The sequence below is a fragment of the Halichoeres trimaculatus genome, unplaced genomic scaffold, assembly GCF_033239565.1.
Source record: "Halichoeres trimaculatus isolate MK-OKI-2021-1 unplaced genomic scaffold, fHalTri1.1 fHalTri1_scaffold_10, whole genome shotgun sequence".
NCBI lineage: Eukaryota > Metazoa > Chordata > Actinopteri > Labriformes > Labridae > Halichoeres > Halichoeres trimaculatus.
Genome location: NW_027437187.1, coordinates 30510984 through 30535966, shown reverse-complemented (window position 1 = coordinate 30535966; position 24983 = coordinate 30510984). Strand labels below are relative to the sequence as shown.

At 41.3% G+C, this 24983-nt stretch overlaps 1 protein-coding gene across 1 annotated transcript in view; it reads right to left on the bottom strand.

Annotated features, from left to right (window-relative positions):
* The window catches only part of peak1 (pseudopodium-enriched atypical kinase 1), a 129801-nt gene that overhangs the window by 88741 nt on the left and 16077 nt on the right, over positions 1 to 24983 (bottom strand). Inside the window, exon 2 of the mRNA XM_074677067.1 lies at positions 12348 to 12478. The gene's annotated coding sequence lies outside the window, so the exon portion shown is untranslated. The remainder of the gene's footprint in view (positions 1 to 12347; positions 12479 to 24983) is intronic.

Sequence of the window (24983 nt, the reverse complement as noted above, 5' to 3'; positions counted from 1 at the left end):
AGGTACGTTCTCAAGGTGTGCATGGTGTAGCAGAGTAATCTGATCCAAGGGGCGGAAAAAGGCTGTTCTTTGCTAACAAATAGCTTCCTTTAGCTCCTTGTCTGGTAAACCAAACCCCTTTATGTACACATTTTATTCTTGTTTGATGTGTTAACCGTTTTGTACCACTGATTCATTACATTTTGAGTGTTTATTTTAATATTCCTGGGTTCCTGTGAATTTTAGCAGTTAGATGTTGCATAGTTCTAAGAGTTACCTTACTCCACACTTGACTCTGAGGTTTGCGTTTTATAACTTATCTCGTGTTTTTACGTTTCACTTTTACCAAAGGTTTTTGATTTGGTTATTGGTGATGGGTATATTTTGTTTTGTCTTGTCCTGTGTAACTCTTGCAGTATGTGTGCAAGAGTTACACAGGACCTAAAAGTACCCCCATTCCAATCTATTAGGTCTCACATTTAACCAATCCTTGGGCAACAGATATACTCCAGGGCAAACTTTGACATCCTTTCTAGATTTCATTTAGGAGGATTCAGAACCAAGAATAAGAACATCTGCTATCAAGACAAATAAATTCACTTCATGGTTTTGTGGATTGCCAAAGATTTTCTGTCACTCTGCCCTGTATCATGCCAGTATTAACCACAACCTCAGATGTGTATCACATTTTGCTTTGTTTTCCTCTTGTTGTTCTTTATTTGCAGAAAAGTTCTGCCTGGAATGTTTTCTGGCCGTGCTCAGACCTGAAGCGATGCATTCTGATGCTCACACATCTGTGCCAGCCAGGCCAAGAAATATCCTGACTCCACCAGCCTCGCATTCCATCAACAGCTGAGCTTGTGGGAGACATGCACCAACAGGACGCCACAACACAACCACAACGGGGGACGAGGCGATGAAGGCTTTAAGAGCCGTATCACATTGCAACCTGACAGCATTTCAGGGATTTATAACAATGTGGCTGTGGACTGCTGTCAGTTTAACCCTTTCCAATGTCACGATGAGCTTCAAACAATGCGGTCTGTCATGTTACATGTGATCATTTGGAATGTGAATCTGACTCTTTTTCCATACAGGTAAAAGTTTAGATTGTGGGTGTGTTTTTTTGGGCTTACTAGGTCACAGAACTTAGGTGAGTAACAAACATTAAATATGAATATAATGAAAAGTTTTCTGAGGAAGCCGTGTTATGCCACTCGAAATGTTTTTGTAGGAGGCTGCAAACGATGCTGCTGCTACACCCTGCAGCATAGCACTGCAGCTAATGATCCTTGAACAGATTTAACTTCTACGAGTAGAAGAAAAATATCACAGCTGCCAAATGTAATAGTCTGTATCTCTGGGAGAAGATGATTGTGATATATGTACTGTCATCTCAAGAATTTACACAAGAATAAGGCTGACAATGTTAGTAAGAATCATGTCTTCTGTTATCTTTATCCCAGTGATTAATGTGTCAGGCCTACATGGTTCAAATGGCTTAAATTTTTATCAGAGAAGATCAACAACTTCCATCTTCAAGATGTAGATCGACTCAATCAGTGCAACACTTTTTTCAGTCCAGAAAAGCTCCCGAATGATAGATTTGACTTTTTATCAAGTCAGTCTGTTTCAACCCTTACTGAATATTGAAAACATTTGAAAAACCTGGTCATTTCTTCACCCTGTCCTACGTCACCTTTCCAAAAATAGTGTCTTCTCCCCCTCTCCAAAATCTAATTTTATTTTGTCCATTTGGCATCTGAAGACAGATTTGGCTCAGCTTCCCTTCTGGCAGAATGTAGCGCAGAAAGTTTCCAAAGAGAAAAAGGACAGACTATCAATCCATGGATAGAAAGTTATTACCCTCTGACCCTGGGAGGAAACAGTCATAATCTTTGCTTTGCGGAGACTCAACATGAAGGTTTATATAACATTTTCACAGTTCTCATCCTTCCCAGAACAAACGCATTCCTCGGATTAAATCTTATCTCGGGGTTTCATGGGGATATCTGACAAAGTACCACCGCCTTCTCTGTTTTCATTGTCAAAACTGAGACAAGTTAAAAATACATTTAAATACCTCTGTCTGCCTCTAGCTGTTCACTCAACTATACAAGTACCATCTTAAATAATAGGTGTAATATTTCCACTTAATTAGGCTGGATTTAAACTTCTTCACAAATGGTTGCCGCTCATATTGAGAATGCTCATAAAGAAAGAACTCTTCCTCCCTGCAATCCCTCAGCCGTGATGAGGTTATAGAAAGATCGTTGACAACAGAAACTGGTCTTTGAGTGACAGCTATAATGATGGTACCGTGATTGTCGAGGGTTATCCTAATTGTGTGAGAAAGAAAGGAAAATTCCCCCACCCCCTACCTTCTTTAACAATCATATTGTCCTAATAATGTCTCATTCTTTCTCAATGACACAGCCTCAGCTTCAGCGTTAACATCTGACTGCCATTACCACTTTAAGCTCCCATCTGGTTTCTTTCTTTGCGAGAGGAACACTCGTTATGAAGCGCTATGATAATAGCCAGTCATGCTGTGATTGCCTGATTTGAGGAGCCATGAAATTTGATTAGTGATCACTTGATTCGACATTCTGTGCTCCCCATCCAGCAAAGCTAATTATGTTCTCTGTTCAGCTGGACACCTTACCACCGGATCTCCATTTCAAATTTGCAAATATGTGCTCTTTCATTTTCATTGCATAAACTAAGCACAGAAATAAGGCAATTTGTGTTTGGTTGATTATTTCTTTGCTGCTGTAACAATTCTTCTTGTCATTAAATCATTGGACAGTCTGTTTGTTTCCTTTTAAATAGTGCCAGATTAGTAAGAAACAGGCATTTGTGGGATGAGCAGCAGAGATGAGAATTTGGGTGGCACCTATGAAAAAATGCTGAATCTTCTCTGGCATTTCCAAACAGCTCATTCTGCTGTTGCTTGGTGCATCCAGTCAGGCCTGGTTGGCAGCACCTGTGATCATGGGCCCTGCCACAGTGGGAAGAAGGTGTCTGCTCCAAGAACTGGCACGCCACATTAGACTGATCTGGACAGAGCCTGTGTGATAGGGTAACTTCAAGCAGGTGTTGGAGTGAGCCCTTGTACCATCACCAAAGTGTGGATGTCTGAAGTAGGCCTTGAGGTGGATGTACCAAGAAAACGACACCCAAAGAAGATAATTTCATCACCTTTGTCAGCACTTAAGAACCAAAGGCTGTTTTTCATGGATCTGTAGGATGATATGACCAACGACTCTCCACTGTCTGCTGCTGTGGCTGTGTGGGGTTTATCCACGCGATCCTGAGGCGCCTGTTTATTAAACAAATAAACTTTTAAATTGCCAAATTGTCTTGTTTTGCCAGACCTCAATGATCCAATCCACCAAACAAAAGTCAATGGCAGAAAAAGCTGTATGGTAAAAGCAGAAAAGATTTGGCATTTTCATGGTCACAATTCACATACTCAGCTTTCCAATGGTATAAGATTTATTACCACAAAGCATTGATACAACAACAAAACTAGAAAGGCAGTCAGAGAGCGCAGACCTCTGCCAAGCATATTGTGATTGTCACGAACACTTCAGTCCTACTTTAATGTTATACTTTCTTTCAGCAGACGGTCTGCTACAAGTTGGTGTTAGTTGCAGATTTGTACGATAATTTGTTACCTGACAGTGTTGAAAACTGTGATGACCCAGAACATGTTTTATATTTCGGATCTTAGTATCCAGAATATTGTCAGGATCTGGACTGCACTTTTTCATCTGTCAGAAATGATCATGACCTTGTCTTGTATTGTTTTGCAAAGCAATCCGACCATTTATCATGGAGTTGTTGACACATATGGTGAAAATGGCCCGATCTCACAATGATAAAGAATCCTTAAAAAAAATCCTGAGTCCAGACGGTGATCCGGATCACCTCCAAAATTTAACCACTTCTTCCTTATCCCATTTTGAACATTTCCTGAAAATTTCATCAAGATTGGTTGTTACTTTTTGAGTTATGTTGTTCACAGACAAACTCCTAAAAACAGAACCTCCTTGGCGGAGGTAATAATCCACCAAATACAAAATTAGTGACTATTTGTGGTGAGTTTATCAAAGATTAAAATCCTGGTATCTTGTGACAACTAGCTAGAGTAACTCCACTTACTGACATTTTGTGGTTGATGAAACCATTGAGGGATTGTACCATTGCTTATTACCTTATTTCTCAGCATTTGGTTGAGTGCATTGGACACATACAGATTACTCTGAGTGAAATTGGCTGAATTAGAGCGCAAATGATCAATAACGGGGCCAGAGCAGGAGGCCTCCCAATGATCCAGGGTACATTCTGTTCTCTATACCACTGATGAAATATTACATTTAGCTCAGAGCTCCGTTTTCATAGTGCTCATCAATAATGCATGTCGTTTGGATGCATTTCTTCCCAGCAAAGTGACTGATTGGTTTGCATTATTTGCCGTAGAGGAAATCTGTTGTTATGAGAAGTGGAAGGTCAGAGTTAAGAGCATACCCCTGAGTGCTGTTCCAGCCTGACTGTGTGAATACAGCTCATTACTTGGGCTGAGTAAAATCATCATAAAGTTCTGTATAGAATAATATATTAATGTCAAGCTGAATTAATAAAAAATAATGAGGTGAATCTATCATTTTAAATTAAGATTTGGCCAGAAACTTCAACATTTTCTGTCTTGCAGAAGATAAAACTACAAATGCTGCATTTCACCTGTCAACCCTGGTACGTTAATCCTATGTGAAGCACTCAACAAGGTTTCAACCAAGAATCCTTAGCAAGAAAAAAAACAGGTATCAGTTTTCAAATTCATAGTATGGAGTCAGTACGGGTCAAGGGAAACATCATGTGACTACATCAGAGACACGAGGGCATTTGCAAAACTTCTGGAAGCCTAAAATGTGTTGGAAAAAAATCAGAAGCCAGCGTTTGCAATGTGTACACAAGCTTTAGTTCAACATTAATGCTTTATGTAGCAGCCACTGAGAAATACAAACCATGTTTAATCCTGACAGATGTCAGAGGAGTACAGAGGAAGGCATTCACCCCACCCCTCAAGTTTCAGAGAGCTGGCATGTAAACACAGCTGAAGAAACATGCTATAGAGGGTGGGAGTGACTGGGTCCGGCCGGGTGTAGAGGAGTCACAACAAAACCAGATTACATTATACTGAGCAGGGAAAGTCGAGAATCCTCACCCACAACATCCACCCAGATGACAATAGTCAGGAGCTGCACTGGTCTGTGGCAGTTTTCCACATGATGGAGGGTTCATGATATTGTCACGGATGGATTAATGAATAAATCAGTCAACTGAAGGCAGGAAGCTGTTTTCGTGACACACCCATGTGAGAATGGAGAAAATAAACCAGTTCCTCTCTGGGAGGCAGTGAAGTTGACCTGATTTTCTAGAGCTCCTGGCCCCACAGATCCTCACTCGAGTAAAACAAGATTATAAATGTGTAACAGTTGGATCAAAAACCTTCTACAAGGTTGTACATATTTAGGCTCCACTTTTAGTTATTATGTGATTCTGATGGCAGCTGAATCCTTTCACAATTGACAGGATGATAAATCCTCTTCTCTTCCTTATCAGACCTCATACATCATCTTCAACACAGGGTGACATCAATCATGTCTTAGTCTGCATACCTGTGTGCACACATGTTGTGATTAAAGAAAGACATTGCTAACATGATGGTTCAACAACTTTCAGCAAGACTTTTTTTCATCACATGCTTCAAAGTTTTGAGGCACTTCCTTAACTTTACCAAAGGTAATAAAGAGATCGGTCTCACAGGGGGTTAGGAGAATAAGAGAGATCTCAGCTTGAATTCAGGAGTTTAAGTCCTACAGGAGGTGTATAGGAACACTACAGAGCAGCTGCAGACGTGATAAAGCAAAATTCAGATAGGGAACTTTTTTTTTTTTTTTTTTACCAGGCTTTTAGAATCACTCATGATACAAACCAAAATACTTACTTCTACTATAAACAATCTTTCATCTTTAAAAACAATCTGGCTATTCAGGCTTGATACAATTTCATGCTTCAAGCATCAGGTGACTGAACAAACCACAGTGCTGAAAAAAAAAGCACAAATCCAGCCAGAGGCATCTCCATCGCACAAACACTCATACTTGTTTTTGAAACTCCTCGTTTTAACTTCAATATGAACTCCAAAGCATGAAATTCAATTTCTCATTTGATCTTCAAAGCACAAACCACGCAGACGAGGCAGACGCTGAACAGCTGAAACTCCAGCCTGGCAAGACAAGGTTGAAACAATAGGCGGTCAGACTAAAGGGCTTGTCGCAGATCAAGTTGAAAGTCTTTGGGCAGACTAGTGACCCATAAATCTCCAGCAGAGATTAAACGACACCATGTGAAGTAACTGGATCAGTTTTCAAAAGTAGGGACTTCCCATTCCAGGTTACTCCAGAGTGGTGCTTTAGGGTTGGAAGGACAGTGTGAAATAGAATCAAGGAGCTTGCGTGATACTATTCACTGGACTTTAATTAAGTTTGTGCCCATCTGATGGGATATCAAACACTGCAAGATGATCTAAAAGAAAACACTACATGGTCCAAAGGTCAGGAAAATGAATCTTTCATCAGTATACATTCAACCAGTTAATGAACGCAATCAATCATCTTACTGGAGGAGTGTAAAAGCTTTAACTGAAAGCTCCAAACTTTAGTCTGAACTTAAACAAGGGAAGAAAATGCAACCTGCTCTTTGTCCACAAGGACAAAATGACAGACCCACTTTCTTTAATCTCATGCTAATTATTTTAGGGCAGAAAAACTCATTTGCCTGTTTTGATTGCACCAATATAGATGCTCGCACATGACCTCAACACTCTCTCCCTGCTTTTCTTCGCAGCAGGGGAGGTGATGGGAGATTTGCGATGAATGTCATGAGCTGGATAATTACTCAGAGCATCTTACGCAGAAAATCGACTCCAGCTCCTAATCCCATGTGATGGGAGACACAGTACTCGCCAGCACATTTATGGGTTAAGAAGCGTGGAGGAAAGCAGCTTAAATGAGGTTTTTGTGGTCACAGTGCAACACACTGAAGAGGGATGATTCACATTTAAGAGTCAGGGTGTTAAGAAGTCACAGAATTAAGAGTGGCTAAGCGCGTGGAGCTAGGCTATTAGCATTTTAAGGCCAAATATAGCACATGAGCATGTTAACATGCCAATTTTAGCATGCTATGTTTAGCATGTTAACATGCTCACCATGTTTAATATGAAAGTTTAACAGTTCAGTCAGAAGGCCTGAAATGTAAATCATATTAAGTGTATGATTTAGAGGTTACCAGGATTTTTTTAAGGGGGCATTTGATTTTGTCAAAATCACCCTAAAAATCAGTCACTAGGTGGCACCAAAAATACCTGTGCAAATATTACAGACTTATAAAATCAACCTCACCTGTCCCTCAGTTGTCTCTTGGTACTGGATGGTTAGTCTTTTTTTTCGCTGGGTTATGTGGTGTGCTACATCAGCAGACTCTGCTTCTGACCAAAGAAAATGTTCTCCATTAGGGGGCGATATATAGAAAATGTGTCAGGATTAGGGCTGCAGCTATCGATTATTTTAGTATTCGAATATTCTACTGAAAATTCCTTCGATGAATCGAGTAATCGGATAAAACACATTTTTGTTAAGTAAAAGAGCAGTTATTTTTCAAATGAAAACTGGTTTCAAGCAAGTGTAAAATCAAGTGACTTCGGGTGATAAATTCTAAATTCCATGCAATCTGATGAGATATGAGATACAAGCAGCTGATGCAGATCAATACATGCTTTCATATCAGTCTCCAAACTCCAGAAAAGAAGCTAGATTTGTTGCTAGTCGCTATTTTGAAGAAGAGGTGGTTTGAGGGGTCTGAAAACTCTCTGAATATGGCGTCAGCTCTATTTGAAATGCCACTCTTTGATCTTTTTGAAAATTAAACAATTCCCCGAGGCAAAGAAAATTCCTCAATCATTTTTTGTAATCGAGTACCTTGAATTATTCGAGGAATCGTTTCAGCTCTAGTCAGGATTTTTTTTTGTCAGGATTAGGAATGTTTTTCCTGATGACTTTTTGACCTGCAGTAATTTTTGCTTTTTGTGCCTCATTTCTTAACTTTTATCAAGTTTTGTGTCCTTTAATGTGTTTATTGACATTTTCACAGCATGGTAAATAAATCCATTTAAACATGTCTCTCATAAGAGTTGTACTGCACAATGAACAGCGCTTTAGCTTCATACAAGTAGTCTATGCACAGTCCAAATGTAGGCTACAGAGATGTTACTGGATATACTTTGGTTTGGTTTGTGCACATGACAGAAAATGTAAATTTATACATCATTTAGGACATGATTCATTTCAGTGCTATGATTAATATATTATAAGATGAAAGCGGGGAGCTGGATGAAAATTGAGGGAATTAGACGAGTCAGCTAGCATAAATCTAATTTTCCTTCTGTACAACTAGGAAATTAGCCACATGTCTAAAGTCATTACACAATTTGAGTCCATACAGCTATGTTGAAAACATGATCATCAACTAACACAGCTATGCAAAGGAAACTGAAGCAGCAAACATTTAAAAACAACTGAATCTCTGGTTTGTTTAGTGTGAAAAAAGCTTCAAAGCAAAATCCAAATCAGATTCTTCCTCCAAATAGCCTGTGAAAAGCAAAGCCCCCTGCATGATAAATATCATCATTCTTCTTTGATGAATGGGACGCAGGCTGCGTGCGTGGGAAAGCACGTCCATATCTTGGCAGCGTTGACTAAGGACCAGGGAAGAGCCATGGCAGGTCGTGAGGAGCGGTGACCTCCTCTCATGCAGCGGCACATTCCTGCCATAACTAAGTAGAAACAGGCCTGGGATAACTATAGCAAGCAGCATGGAGGGGACAGGGGGGGTCACAGCGTGGTGGGGTCTGAGGGGAGAGACACCCACGCACCCCTCAAGAAGATCACCCACAGATAAAACGTGATTCAAAGGCAAAAAAAGTGTGTCACTCCAATGAGAGTCTGACTTCAGTCTCCGTGAGGCCCCCTCTGACTAATAACTGAACAGCTGACCCATAGATCATCCCATATTGATGTTTCAGACTTCTGTGACTCCCTCACTGAAGCTCACTTTCTCTCTCTGATGAGAACTTCGACAGCTGCTGGTTTCCACAGTCCACTTAGCGTGGCCTTCAGGGAAAGTCAGGGATTGACATGGAGTGCGTCGGAGCAGGAGTGTGATGGGAATACATGTTCCCGACACCCACTCATTTATTGATCTTCTCTGTCCTTGGCTCCGCTGACATGATAAGCCTCAAGGACGGACAGCTCGGCGAGCTTCATCTTTCCCCACTTCCACACTATAGGATGGACACTTCCTGGAAGTTAACTGATTTAAACTTTATTAACAGAGTCCTAATGGGAAAACTTTACATTGTTTGCCGTTAAGGCGAGATAGCGCGGGCGCTTTTAGCCAGCAAAGTGGTAACTGTAGAGGCAGAAAGCACAGGCCACATCCTAATCCATTTATCAAGGACGATCACAGCGGGGAAATGCAGCAATCAATAAAGAGAGTAACTTAAAGAGCTTTCATGAGTCAACAATGTGTAATCTTGATGGATCTACACATATACACACAGTCAATACACATGGGCTTTCAGAGTGGTCAGGCCTTGTGGAGAGACTCCACTACTTCACTTAGCTGCTGGAGCAGAGCCACAGGCGACCAAACCAGTCAGGAACAATCCATTTCATCCAAAGCAATGCAAATGATTCACATATTTCTCTGTAATTTCAATCAGAAGTGCTAACACTGTAGCATGTGTGTTGCTCTGCATTTAAAAGACATTCATAAAACCTTTTATTATTTAGTCCTTATGTAGCTTCTGGCTTCGAAAACATGTTTTTTTTTTTATTGCTTAGTAGATTTACAGCAGGTATGTCCATTTTCATATGACCCCCAGCTTCTTTTTTCTTTCATCTTAAAACAAATCAACCATGGCAAGGAAATTATTCATGTTCCAAATGATGTGTATGTTTACATTTTCTGTCAAGGTGTCAAACAAAACCAAAGTATATACGGAACGTCTCTCCAAACTACATCTGGACTGTGCATAGGCTACTTGTATAAAACTAAAGCCCTGTGCATTCTCCAGAAACTCCACAACTCTTACAGCTGACGTGTTTAAATCATGAAGTGAAAATGTTCAAAAGTAAATTCAAAAAATAAATCAGAGGACACAAGACTAGGTAAAAGTTAAGAAATGGAGCAGAAAAGAAAAAAAATGGTGCATCAACACTTAAAAAATGCAGGTTAAGAAACATTTAGTGCTAAAAATATTGTTTGCAGGTCAAAGTAGTCTTAAAACATCACTACAAACATCCTGGTAAATTCCACATCCTCATCCTGCTTTGAAACATTCCTGACGCGTTTTCACCTTATCGCCCCCTAATGGAGAACATTTTCCTTGGGATAAGGTAGAGTTTGCTAATGTTTATGCAGCATGTAACCCTGCAGAAATATGACCACTTATCATCTTTTTTATGTGGAAAGTTCAGGGATAGGTGAGGTTTGATTTCATGAATCTATAATTATGGTACAAGTATGTATGACGCCACCTAGTGACAGATTTGTTTTCCAGAAATCACAACAAGAAACGGTTACCAAAAAGACCATTCATTTGTTACTTCCAAGGTTAATAAATGTGTCAGCTAGAGCTGCTGGCCCTTGGTCATTTCCACAAAAACAAAGGGGCCCTTTGGACACCTTTGATTTGGAGGAATTAATTAAACTTTCTTTTATGTTATAAGTTTCTTAAAAGCTAGGAGTCTAACTATCAAAGCGAGAATGAGAATAAAAACTCTATTAATCAAATAATATTAAAGTGACTGAGAAAGCCTCAGATACTTCTGAGCAGCACAAATGTTGGCTTCAAAACATGGGTTTAACTCTTTACCACTTCACCACTGTTGCATCACATAATGACTGCTAATCACCACACTACACACCCCCATCCCCCACCTCCAACTGAGAAATTATGTTTGAGAGAGTAAATTAGAAGGTGCAGATGCCACAAATTTAGATCCTCTTGAGCACATCCGAGCTAATAGCTCCACTATCATCGAATCTGCATTTAGAAGATAATTATGTTAAAAAAACAAACCACTCAAGTCACTTAGCCCTGAAGATCCCCCCTCCTGTCACTTTTAATGAGCCTGGATGGTGCAGAGTCGAAGAGAGCGTGTGAGCACAGAGCTTTGTGTTGTAGCAGCCAGAGAGTTGGCACTATGCTTAAACTACTTCAAAGTTTACCAAAGAGAACAAGAAAAGATGTGGAATTCTGTAAGAATTGCTGACTGTTGAACTGATATTACTACTAAGAATGTATACTTCTTTTCCGTTGCAATGAGGACACAGAATGTTTGACACAGAATCGATTAAATGTTCCACAGGGAACAGGAAAAGTAGGACTGAAAATACGTAACATGATTATAAAATATCAAACATGACAGCCATGTGAAAAGCAGACACAGAGACTTTCTGGCACAACACGACTCAGCAGTATCAGGGACCACAGCAGATATCTCCCGAAACAGAGCAAAAACAAGCATAGACCAAAATAGCAGCAGAGCTACAAAGGTGACATGAACCATCAGTTTTAAAATACCTTCATCATGAAGTCAGGATGAAAAGAATCATTTCCCAGCAAGAGACGATGAGTGTGTCATAGAGCAAACATTACATTTCTACTGAATCATTTGCAAGAACTTAACCAAAAACCAGCATCAGCGTGAGAAACAAGGATACCAGAGTTTTGAAGGGAAAAATCTCACGCATGCTCTCTGCCTCCACGTGTGTGCAACACCCTCACAAATAATCACCAGGGTGGGGTTGTAGTGTTCCTTTTGTTGTAGCATGGGGAACAGGTAATAAAAAGAAGATTTATAGAGGGCTAAGCACATAGACAAAGAGCTAACAAACATTAGCCTGGGCAGAAACCCTGAGGCATAATATGGTCACCAGTCACCTTGTACGAGGATGACTAACCCAGTGAAGAACAGACAAAGTCTACTTCAAATATTTTGCAAGTCGGGGCTGTCAGACTGAATAATACATCAAAACCAGCCAGTCGGTGTCTTTTATTTGAACAACTCAATGCAGAAGTCGTCATTTTTTGAAGTGGAGTTTAACTTCAAAAGAAAGGAGGAGCTCTAAAGGGAGAGAATGTGTTCCTAACTGAGGAGCAGATAAGGTTGGTGTGTCACCAAATCCACGATTAAATGCGCAGATCAAAAGCCATAAATACCAGTCACTCTGCTTACCTGCCAGGATGTGCTGCTCCCTGCTGTCTTGAGAACTATAAAGGTGTGAAAGCGCCCAAACACGCTGATTCAGATGAATTTGCAACAAAGCCACAGGACATCCAAAGGCTGGAGTACTTCCCTGTGAAAACCTGAGAGCAAGAGACAAGGGGCAGAAATGAACAGAGATTATTCAGAGGTCAAATACACAAGCTGATTGGAATTGTTTCATTATTTATTTTAGAAATAAATTTTAGTTTCTGCATTCTGGCTCAGTGTCTTATGTTACAAGTTTTTAAGTGCTGCAAAATGAGACTTAGGCAACTTTGAGAAATTTGTACAAAGACTGGCATGTGATTGGGAGATTTCAAACATTGAGATCCCTCCCAAATAACAATACAATAGATCTGTTAGAATTATTCTTATCTTAAAGTGATACTCCCAGATGGAACAAGTTGGGTCCTATCACAAGGTTTAGGGCAGAAATTACCCCTACAGCAGTGTTTTTGTGCAGCAGAAGCCCAGGGCGCACGCACCAAACAGCCCCTCCCTGCTCTTCTGCCTGTTTCCTCTGCACTCAGACGGGGCCATATTTTACATGACCCAATTCACAAATAAACAGACTCCCACTGAAAAAATCTGATATCGATCTGCATTCACGCTTTATTTAGAGAATTTTCAGCATGTTCCTTTCAGACAAAAACACTGCTAAATAAGGCTCTAGTTCTCATCGTGTCGTAAAACGGCGCTACCTCCGCTGCAGAGCCACAGCTGGCTACGAGGCGCTCGCCGCTTAGTGTTTCAGTCCGCACGCGTGACGTGCCAGATATAAACAAACGCAGGTAGTCTGCCAGGACGAAGAGACACAATGAGAACTAGAGCCTTATTTAGCGGTGTTTTTGAGTGAAAGTAACGCGCTGAAAATTCTCTAAATAAAGCGTGAATGCAGACCGATAGCAGATTTTTTCGGTGGGAGTCCGTTTATTTGTGTTTTTGGTCAAGTAAAATATGGCCCCGTCTGAGTGCAGAGGAAACCGGCAGATGAGCAGGGAGGGGGTGTTTGGTGTGAGCGCTCTGGGCTTCTGGCACAAAATCACTGCTGTAGGGGAAATTTCTGCCCTAAACCTTGTTCCATCCCGGAGTATCACTTTAAGACAACTAATTTATAGAGTTGTCTGACCCGTTGACATCTGAATTTTGAGGTTGTTTCAGCAGAAATGATCCAGACTGCTTATGCTCACAGGCAGCAACCTGAGACCAAAGTGGGAACCATAAAGTGAGACAATTTCAAACAGGGGGAACCACCTCACATCATGTTGAAAGTAATCAGTAGTGAAGCAGGAGGATTAAAAGTTGTTTTTGATATTATCATTTGAGGGCAGTGACTCTTGAAATCAAGCTGCTCTCATTTGATGTGGAATAATCTTAATAAACTTTCACATCATAAATCCAAACTGCCACTGTGCATGCATTAGCAACGTAAATAGACTAATGAACTATTTCAAACTGCAACTCTGTCACGTCCCAATTCTCATTAAAGCCATGAGTCAACAGAAATTAGTCATGAACCACTCCCATGCCCTAAATTCATTCCTGCAGGCATGGCATTCTGCTTTTACCCTCTCTCTGTGCTTCAGTCTGCCCAGGCAGGACGCGGCGCTATATAAGGAATTGTTAGTGTTGTGGCTCAAAACTATTAAGAGACATGGGGTTTAGAGGTTGGGAGTCTGTTTACACTGAAAGGCTTTTTATTTTTTGTTTTAAGAGGGTCCACTTGCTAAACATGACTCAGGCTTTAATGTTTAATCCAACACTAATATTTGCTGCCAGCAGGCAGAGGACGGGGGGAGGTGAGTGTTTGTGTGAACATATGTAGATGTGAGGCTGTGAACGTGGCCTTATTTGGGTGCAAACCTATGGATTCAGAAAAAAAAAAACTATCCCTGTATTGATAACACCTCTGAATTTACTGCTATACACATGATGCTCACTCTGAGGCCAAAATCAAGAGTCGGCCAGGAACAGATCTTTAACGAAAGGATGCATGCCTTCGACAACATGCACACACATTGAGTCTTTGATCTTACACTTAAGATCAAGAGATCCCGATGGGAGAGGAAAATGCAAAGCTCAACAGAACCTGAATCAAAGACTTTGCATGACATAAGCCCTCAAACCACACATGAATTTGTTATTCTTGGCCAAAAGCATGAAGAGCCACAGAAGGTTTCAAAGATCCTGACATACTAAATAGTAGATTTCTGTGTACGCAGGAGGATTCACAGCAGAGAAATCTGATTTATACAGCAGCTGTGTTGAGCTAAAGAAGATGAAATTTTCATTTTTTTCATAATTTGGCATGAAACAAGCCAAACGAAAAGTAGCCGACAGACAGGAACAGCACACTCCTTCCTAAATGTTCACAAAACTTAGTGGCGTCTGCATGCAATGCGCAGATGTTTCCTCCTCAGAGCTATGTGCTTGTGTCGGTTGTGTGTACACACTGAGTTGGTCAGGAGGCCAAAGGAGGGGCAGACGACTGTTTGCAACGGTCCATGAAGCATGTCTTCAGGCCAAGACCCTGTTCCCAGGACGACAACAACGGAGAATTCACCATGACCTTTAGAGCAGCTTGAAAAGTTGGCCATTTGAGACAGAGAGAAATGAGTGGGTGGCTTTTTTTAAGACCAAATAGGTCCAAAAAAAATGACAGCATGTAAAAAATAAATATGAGGCTATTGACAAAGACTCAAACAAGAGTACTTAAACCTGATCCAACATAAACTCGTCACTGTCTCCACAGCAAAAGGATTATGTCATGACTAAGGCATCTTGTTGAAAATGAACCCTGCGTACCCCTGACAAGTGACTGAGTAGACACAATATTTGGGGTGGAACATGCACACAATCCAAACAACGCCATGAATGATAGGAATGGAGAGCGACTACATCTATCATGATGTCATTATTATTGTGTATACAGGCTGTTTCACAAGGTTAAGCATCAGATTACATCTACACGCCATCACTTTCTATATTTAAAAATGATGCCACACAATGACAGGAAAACGCTTCGACATCTCCTGAAAAGAAGTTTTCTTCTCCAAACTTCCATCCCTCACTTTCTTTATCAGTTCCACAGTTAAACTCTTGGGGCGAGCAGCTGGCTCCACATCAGACACACTCGAGGACAAAAGGGAAACTCCAGATTGTCGTAGTGAGGGCAGCCACCCGTGGCAGGACTCAGCGGGAATCCGGTTGTTTATAGTTGGCGCTAATTACAGATCATCAAATTCATCAAGCTCCAGAAACCCCAGTTGACAAAAAATATACAGTACAACTCACCATAAAAGTGTCTCCACTCGCAGAGAGCCAGATAAAGCATGGAGTGGTGTTAACTCAACAGGGTGCCTTAAAGACATCAGTTCGGATCAAGCTCACACTCCCCAGGGAGGCCTATTAACTTCTGCAGAGGGCAAGCTGTTGCAGTTTTATTGCCTCCCTGAGGTGTGATGCAGTTAGCGTATGGAGTATGGAGGAGAATGTATGCATGCATGTAGAATTAATTCACTCTCAAGGCTGCAGAAAACATAAGCAAGGGATGCACTGATTGCAAAGGGACTAGTACATTCTTTCAAGTTCCTCTTCTTCTCTTAATACCTTTAAAGTGGCAGGATGGATTATTTTGTCCCTGGACGCTATACTGGAGGTACTGTTGGTAGATTCTTCTTCTATTTGTTGGTCTTACAGATCACATGCAAGATGAAGCAATGGTCAGTCACATAATGCTGTGTTAGGAGTTGCAAGCTGTGTGAATGAAAGGAATCCCACAATTTGATAATATCTCTTCCCTAAACTATCAACCAGGAGGCAATTGGAAGTAGAGAACCAGAAGGAAACTAGGCCAAATTTGCATTGGCCAACCTGAGACTTCTTCTGTCAGCAGGGTTCGGTATCGGTATACTATTCTATCAATTCTGGTTTCAGTTTTAGTTCCAACCCTAGCCCTTATCATTCCGTGATTTTTATTCCCTGATCAGGAGACAGGAGCATATCCTACACGGCGCATTCCCTCAAATTCACACCATGCTTAGGTCCTGTGGACCTGCCCTCTCCCTTGCACTGTCAGTATCACTTTGAACAAAGCTAACAAAACTTTAGAGCAATTGTCACAGCATCATCAGCTCAAGACGTTCTTGAAACACTGAGCCATTTGTATCAGGGATCAGGAATTAGGAATATTTTGTTAATCCCATGGGGAAATTTGGTATTTTCATTGCTCTTTACATAATACAATAGTTGAAAATAAGACAAATAGGGACACACGTTGCTAGGCGCTGCCCAAGTAGCTGCCTGTTGCAGCAGCTCTCTCTTCTTTGTCCGTTTCTTGTAATTTTTTTGTTTCTTTTTTGTCATCTTTGTATTTGGAGTGGATCATTACTTTGTATGGTTCATTGTTGGTCATGAACACCAAACTTTCTGTGGCTTCACCGATATTTTTACTACTTTTCTCCTGTGTTTGTCTGGAGATCCTACATCTAACCATGGCTGCATTGTTTACATGTGAAATTAGCTGTTAGCAGCCTGTAGCATGTCAATGCTAACTAGCGTAAGGCTTGATGATTTCCCTCGAGCTGAGGAGGAGGAGGTGAGGACGACGTGCTGGTTCTTGGGTGTGAGCTGGGAGGTGACGAAGTGGACCTGTCCTTCCACCCATCTTTGTTGGGAACGTGGGATCTAGACGAGCTAGCCGTGCTAGCCCAGCGGTAGAGGGGCTGCCGGAGGGCAGAGAGGCATTGTGCTGTTCACGGACGTGGCTGATGGAGCTGACATCGGACGCCAGCGCCACATTGGAGGAGCTTCGCCTGCTGTGGGCAGACAGTATCCAGGAGACAGAGACTGAACAGACTGCTGGGGAGGCTCAGTCCTGGACCCTGTGGAGATGGAGACTGGCTGGGCTGGAGAGTGGTGGACGGGCTGTCGTCATCTATTTTCTTATGGACCTTTTTGCACTTTCTATACACTTTCTTACTTTTGTTTTCTTAAATGCTGCTGTGGCTCCTGAATTTCCCCTCGGGGATAAATAAAGTATTTTCTATTCTATTAATATTCAATATTCTATTATTATTTCTATACAATAAATAAGTATTAGGTATACAATAATATGCAATTAAATATCAGTAAGAAACAAATGGTATCAACAGCAACACCGTTGCATTCATCTTTACACCTTGGTGTAATCCTGAAAGATGAATGTCACTGTTAGGAACCAAAATACACACGCCTTGTTGATTCCACGAATCCTGCAAATTGGAAAATGTGTTCATTCCCTTTGCAGCCAACATTAATAGCTATGAGTGGCTGAGTGCTCACACAAGCTGTCTTCTGCTCGTAGCTGGCAGCTGTGCTCTTTTAACTTCCACAATTTCCAGTTATCGCTCCAGAGTTTAAAAGACACCAATGTGGTCTCTGCAAGTCGCTGTGGGAACCAATGGTGCTACCAGTTTCAAATCTAGCTTGAGACATGTGTGATGTATTCCTCAATTCTCTGGATGACTGGTTTTATGTCCCCACATGTTATCGGCTTCTATACAACAGCTTGACGGGTGTGGAGGTTTGATTTCTATCCCACACAAAGCATTGATTGAAATTTAACGACCAATCACAAAGATGAAGTGGACCTAGTGTGGAAATACCGTAAAAATGAACATATGATGAGAAGTCTGTAAATGTAAAGAGAGTGCCTGATGAACACTAACGGTATGATGATACTATAAGAGACACAAGCTCTGCCCTCACTTTATATTTGACATGTTTGCTCCATCTTAAATCCTCTGCTGTTGTATTCACTGTGGAAAAACTGTCGTGTTAAATCCCTTTGGGAGGAAAGTCGTCCTGATTTATATGCACATCCTCCTCTCTGCCAGGGTAAAGTGAGTTAGCATGTATTGCTTAACTAGCTGACATGAAACAGGGGACTCATGAGCATGTGTGCAAAAGAGATAGCTTGTAATCAAAACAGGAGTGACGGTGGGTGTGTGGGGTAAGCGTGGGTTGAATAAATATGAGTAGATGCAGGTGTTTCAGGGTGATTAAGTACGCAAAAGAGAGACAGAGCTACATAATTATAGAATCTCAACCTCCTTGAAAACATTGACTTACAAAAGCTGCATCATTATTTTCTTAATTTATTAACGAAGAAAATTCCTAACTGATGTAAGAAAGTCAGACATTCACATAGTAGCTTACTTTGTGAATTGATGTGTTGGAAGATTGCTGAGGCAACTTGCTGTGCAAGGACTTTTGAGATAATCTTGAAAAAAATCGCACTTTTATATAGATATATGCCTGATCATAATTCATGATTTAAAATCAGATTATCGGTGCCAAAATAGGTGATTCTAAAAGGCAGTTACCCAGTTGTTCAGGACCAAAAAGATTTATGGCAAGTAGAAGTCCCACACAGGTAGACAGAGATCTGTTTTTCAATGCTAAAAACGATTTCTTGGATTTATTTTGTAGTAATGGTGGACACTGGAGCTGGAGTAGTAAAAAGTGCTCTGTTGAAACTTGATAAAATGAGGAACCAGGTTATGTTAGCTCTGCCTGGTGAGGTTGGAGTTGGTAGATGAGCACTGGTGGAACACCATGATTCACTGATGTTACAGACACGTCTTGGGGGCCGTTTACACCACAACGGTTTTAGGGTGAAACGCAAAACTTTTGTTGTGTTTCAGCCTCACATTAACACAGAAACAGCGTTTCAGACAACCTAAAAAGCAAACTTTTGAGAACTGCCTCCGGCGTTGGTTTTTTCTGAAACGCTGCCCACAACGTTGCCTTGAAACAGTAAGCAAGAGTTTTCAGTGGAAATGCTGATGTCACACTTCACCTCGCAAGAGCATATACAACAGGACAATAGTACCGTTGTTACGATCGTCCCAAACTACCATGTTGTGCTTGTATCTGCAGACTGTCTTCATACAAGATTAGTTATAGCACCACCTGCAGGCCTAGCATGCTTACTTAAGTGTTTTCAGTCCCTCGACGTTTCCTTGTAAACGCAGATTTTTTTCACTGCGTTTTCAGATGAAATATTGTTGTGTAAACGGGGCCTTAGCCCACTGGCCTGTGAGTTGTGATTAGTGCTGCACGATTTGGGGAAAAGGTGCGATTTGCAATTAGGTGGACAATATTGCGATTGCGATTGTGCTTGCGATTTAATAAAAAAAGTTGTGTCATGATGAGTCTACAGACTTGCTTGGTTATCATGAAGAAAAATCTGAATTGCATGTGCTGACATTGCGATTGCGATATCCTCTTTTGTGATTACGTAATTGCATGTGCTGACATTGCGATTGCGATTGCGATTGCGATTGCGATTGCGATTGCGATAATCGTGCAGCCCTAGTGGTGATAAATATAGCCTGGAACTTAAATGCAGAAAAACTAGGTTTACAAAGTTTGCTCCTTGTCACATTTCAAACTATAGCTCCAAGTAACTACAAATAAACATAGTACCTTGTCCCTTTGCATCATGGGAAAAGCTGTCTTGGACAAAGAAAAGAAGTGTTAAAAAGAAGGTCCGTTCTCATTCATTTGCTGCGTTGGCAAGAGTCACATCCTCATGACAGTGGGTGCTGGTGCTCAAGGGAATTGGAGTCTTTACACCCAAATCCTAGCTTTGCCTAGGTAGGTAGCCCTCATAGCCTTTAAGGCCTTACTTATTTGTTTTTTGTCTGTTTATGATTAGCTTGTCAGTGTATTCACACAGCAGGGGTTTGCCGGTGTCTGGAACATAATTCAGGCGCCGTCAGATGAAAAGTTTAAAAGTCTAAAATAAATCTATGAGGATCTTTTTTGGTTATTACTGTACATTGAATTATCTGCATAAAAATGTATAACTGAGACTGATTAAAACAATAAATTCTACAGTTTTATGTCAAAAATATTCCTTTTTTGAGCCTGGAGTTAAGCAGCTCTGAACTTTAGCTAACAGAATCCTTGGTTTGGATTAATTGCCAAGTCCAAAACAAGGATGGCATGACTTGAAACACAAAACTGGAATTCATAACACTAGTCATGATGTGATTCAAGAAAACAGTGATAAATGTGCATCTCACCGGTAAAACATGAGTAGTCAGATGAAGTGGTTTGGTGTGGATACAACCTTATACTTTGGACAAGATCACAAATGCCACCTGGTGCAAACAACACTTAAATAGCCCAGGGTGTGTAATTTTTGTTCAGATAGGTGTGATATCTTTGACTTAAGAAGAAGCCACAAGGCAGTTCACGGTAACCTTGAGTAGGAGAAACAGCCTCTTAAAGAGCTCGAGGTAGTGTTGTTTTACATTTTACAACAACAAACTCCATGTCACATTAAACAGAAATGCTAACACAAGCGGGGATGTTTCACGTAGTAAAAAATGGTTTCATCTTTGCCTGTCTTTGCTCTTCACCCCTCTGTGCTTTTTCTGATACCAAAAGAAACAAACACAGAAAAGGTTTCCTCTGATCTCTGCCGAGTCTCCATCACGAATCAGTGCAGGTGCTATCATACTCATTGCTCTTGCCCAAGGGGGAAGAATTTCTGCTGGCACAGGAGAGAAATATGCATGCCAGATATAATATTTGTGTGGATTCTTTATTTACTTATTCTTTTCTTCTTCTGCAAAGAAAACAAACACACCTTTAACATTGATGAAACTCCTCCTTAGTATCTCAGCCAAAAAAACAACTTCTCATGTTTGAAGCTCACACTTTCACTTTGATCTCGAACATGCCGTCCCACATCTAAGCCCCAACATATGAAATGATCTGAGTTGTGCTGTGCTCTTGTTTCCCAGCCCCAAACTCATTGGCTAGTTTGTGCACAGCCACTGTTCCTGTCAGTCAACACTCCTCTGGATCAGAGCACGTCCAGCTCCTCCTCTTCCTCCTTCCGTGGCCCAGATCTGGTGGCTAAACGCCAGTATCTGGGCAGGACACCAACTTCCTATCACAATGACACACTCACGCACACTGAAGTTTTATATGCAAGCAGTCAGATTCAACAACAAATCCTCAAACTTGCATGACTTCCAAATAAAGACTTCCATCTTATTTCTTTCCTCCAAGTGCTCCACACTCTCTGACACCATTCTCAGACAGACACGTCACATTTGTCTCATCGCCTACAAACAAGCTCCCCGTGAGCCTGCCAGCCTGATATAGCTGTGGCATGGGCCTCGGGTGCAGGCCAGGGTCTGGAGGAATGATAGTGTTTGTTTTCTTGCCATTTTGATCTTCATGTGATAGAGATCATGTCACGCACCACAACAACAGGCACTGTTAAAGAGACACTGCGTGCCCTGATACTGCTAATAAGATCTCGGCGTGGATGGTTCGTGTGTGCACGTGTGTAATTTGAGATCCCCCCGCTCAGCTGGGTAACTAGAAAATCGGGTGAGTCTGCAGATTTAATTTGAGCAGCACCAACAGGATTATTGGCAGGAAAGAATCTTGCTCTGTCATGCAAGGTCAGACTGCAGATGTTTGTTGACGAGATTTGAGGGAGTGAATGCTGGGAAACATTTTGCACCAGGACTGTTGCATAATGTATTAACCACAGAGGGCTGCCGAGTGACAAATATTTTTTGGTATGATTGTTCTTCTGTTTGCACTAATCCTGTTTTACAATTCATTCCCATTTGAATTACACACACTCATTTGGTACACCTGGCAAAAACCAACACACTACAGAGAGGTTTTCTGCAATGCATCCAATTTGGAAAGTCTAATCATGTCCAAACAGTCCCCCATTGCTTCTGTTATTACTGCTCATAGCATTGACCAGAGGGGTGCCCATTCCGAGAGAGAAGCTCTTTGCAATTTGTTTTCAGTGTGCTGATGGCTTGGCCCGGAGAAGTGAACCCTCAAGAGCTGCACTGCTTTCAGGAACCCCTCTACCAATCAACTTTACACAGGTTACCGCCCCTCTTGGTTCCCCAGTAATACATCTTCCCAGTGCAGGGTTGATAGTAGTTACATAGCTATAGATTAGAAAAGAGAGAAACTGAAGAAAGGTGATGCACAAAAATCTAAAACTTTTTTGTTTTATGAGACACGATTTACCCAAACTATGTATTTGGGACCCTCTGTTTACCGCCAAAGTTTTCACCTAACCTCATTATTTGCAGTGCCCCCCGCAACACCAGCTGCCCTGGAAGTAATTTAGACAACTTTCTCATAAAATCAGGTCATTACCTTGTTTTTTTTTTTATTTCAACATTTTTCATTATTTTATTTTTTTTCATATATCAACTACCCGTGATCTTCAACGTGTGGATAAGATTGCTTTTAACTGCAATGAAAGATAAACATTTCCACTTTGTATCAATAGCTTTCTGTTAGGTAAAAAGGTAAAGAAACCCACTGTTGCTCGATGCCTGCTTTTAAAATGATCTGGCCTGAGGTCAGTCTGTTTGAAGTTGGCACAATTTTTTTTAATATCTAAATGACATTGTGCAAAGCCTTGTGTCAGGCACTGATCCAGCTTTACTTCGCTTTGACACAACAATAAATGCAATTCTTCAAACAGCCTAATACCAATTAAAATTCTCATTAAACTGAGATACTGGCCACGCTTTCTCTTCCTCTACTGCTTCTGGTGACCTAATTACTGCTTTGTCTAAATACAAATGAAGGATTACTTCTCCTGACCATATTTCAGCAGAGCCAACATCAGACCAGAGTTGATGTGAAATTGGATTCATACGTCACTCTGTGGTGTTTGATGATGTGTGAAGTGTGATTGGACTGTGGTAATGCTACAGTGAAAGCAAAGATTATTGTTGTCAGGTTATCAGTCACAAGGCACTTAAGACAATATTATCAATAACTCATATGAGCCAAAAATGAGGCATTAAAGCTCATTATTAGACCAGTAAAGATTACAAGCTGTCATAAAAAAGATGAGGAGCCTTCTTGTGAGAAAAGTATTTCAAAGTTTCCTGTTGTATGGAAATAAGTGAGTCATGATGACCTACTTGTAAAGAAAGAACACAAGAGGGAAGTTTTATACATGCTAGCTGTTAACAAGTTTGGATTTCCAAAGAAGAGCCACACCCAACATCCTCATCCATCTCATCTGTGAATGTATGAGATTAATCTCAGCTTTGACGACATGAGAGTAAAGAGTGGTGAAACCCACCTCTGAAAAAAAGTTTATACTGATGTACGAGATAGTCCCGAGGCATGCAAGTGGCCCCCAGCTCCTCCTGTAATCTCAACAGAGAGCACAGCTCGAGCTCACCACAGTAAACAAGTCTCGCGGCCACAAGGTATGTCAGAGAGATTTCAGCACAACACGTAGCGTGTTATTTTAAGATGCAGGCCGAGTCCAGCAGAGTAAGTGAGGTCAAAACTTGGCCAAATGCGAGTCCCCCACTGAGCTCTAAACAAATCAGGGTAAGCCAGAATTGTTTTGGTCCAGACTGAGCGACAGCCAATCACACCAAGGCTTTGTTCTCGCTCAAACAAATACTTGTGCAGATAGATCATCACAGATCCTGCAGGGGAGGATTATCCCGCCATATATGGAGTTTAATGCAGCAGAGGCAGCGAAAAGTCAGAGATCATGTCACAGATTTCTTTTTACTTCCTCTGCTTTAAGCCTAATCCAGAAATGAAACAAAAACAAGTAGTGCAGCTCACATACTTTGGGATGCTTTCACAACATAAGCATGCTAAGACTTTAAAGAGATTGACAAAAAAGATTATACCTCCCTGTTTGGTGACATTTTTCCAACATAGAAGTCGGTCAGGTTTTTGATACTTAGATAATACGTTTCATAAAATCCCTGAAAAAATAGTCATGAGGTCAGAGTGGTGCAGATCAAACACCAACAGTAACAAACACTATTCCCCCTTAAGGCTGGCACATATTACAGGATTCTTCACATCCTCACACATTTGGAGAGCACACACTTGATGATAAAAAAAACGGACTCCACAAGGTTTCTCTCTTCTGATCTTGCTGGGCTCTAATTTCGTGGCGCAGCGCAGGGGGCGCAAGCCTGGTGCACCCTGCGCAGTGTTAATTTCATGCTGCGCACCACCGTGCACTGCCAATTTGACAATTTGGTAGACCGTCTGCGCAGAGATGGGTGTGACTGCACACCAGGGGGAGGTGTCAGCAGATTCATGTTGGCGCAGTGACAATTTCGTGCCAAAAGAGTGCGCTGAAAGCTCGCCAAAAAAGCTCCTCGGCGCAAAGCGGAGCGCACAAACTCAGAATTTACCCGTGATTTTCCATATTTCTCTGTTTTAGTCTTTATTTTTAACGTGATCTAAAAAGATGGAGTACATTATTGTAAGGAGGATAAGGTGGAGACACTGGGAGAGTATACAGTATATCACCAAAGGTTCTGCTATTTGGCGATGACAAAACCAGGAGTGCAGGTGGATCAAAAGTATTCTGAATGGATAAGCCAGCTGTGTAACTGTCTCTTTTTGTACTCCTATTAATGACAAAGGAACAGCTTACATCCGTCCCGGGAGCTGGCCCACACGGTGACGCCCTTGGTGTCCTCCGATGTGCCCTGCTGTCCATTCTCCTGCTGAAGGGACAGCGGCTCTGACTGTCTCCGCTATCTGGTCTTTCCAGACACTGTT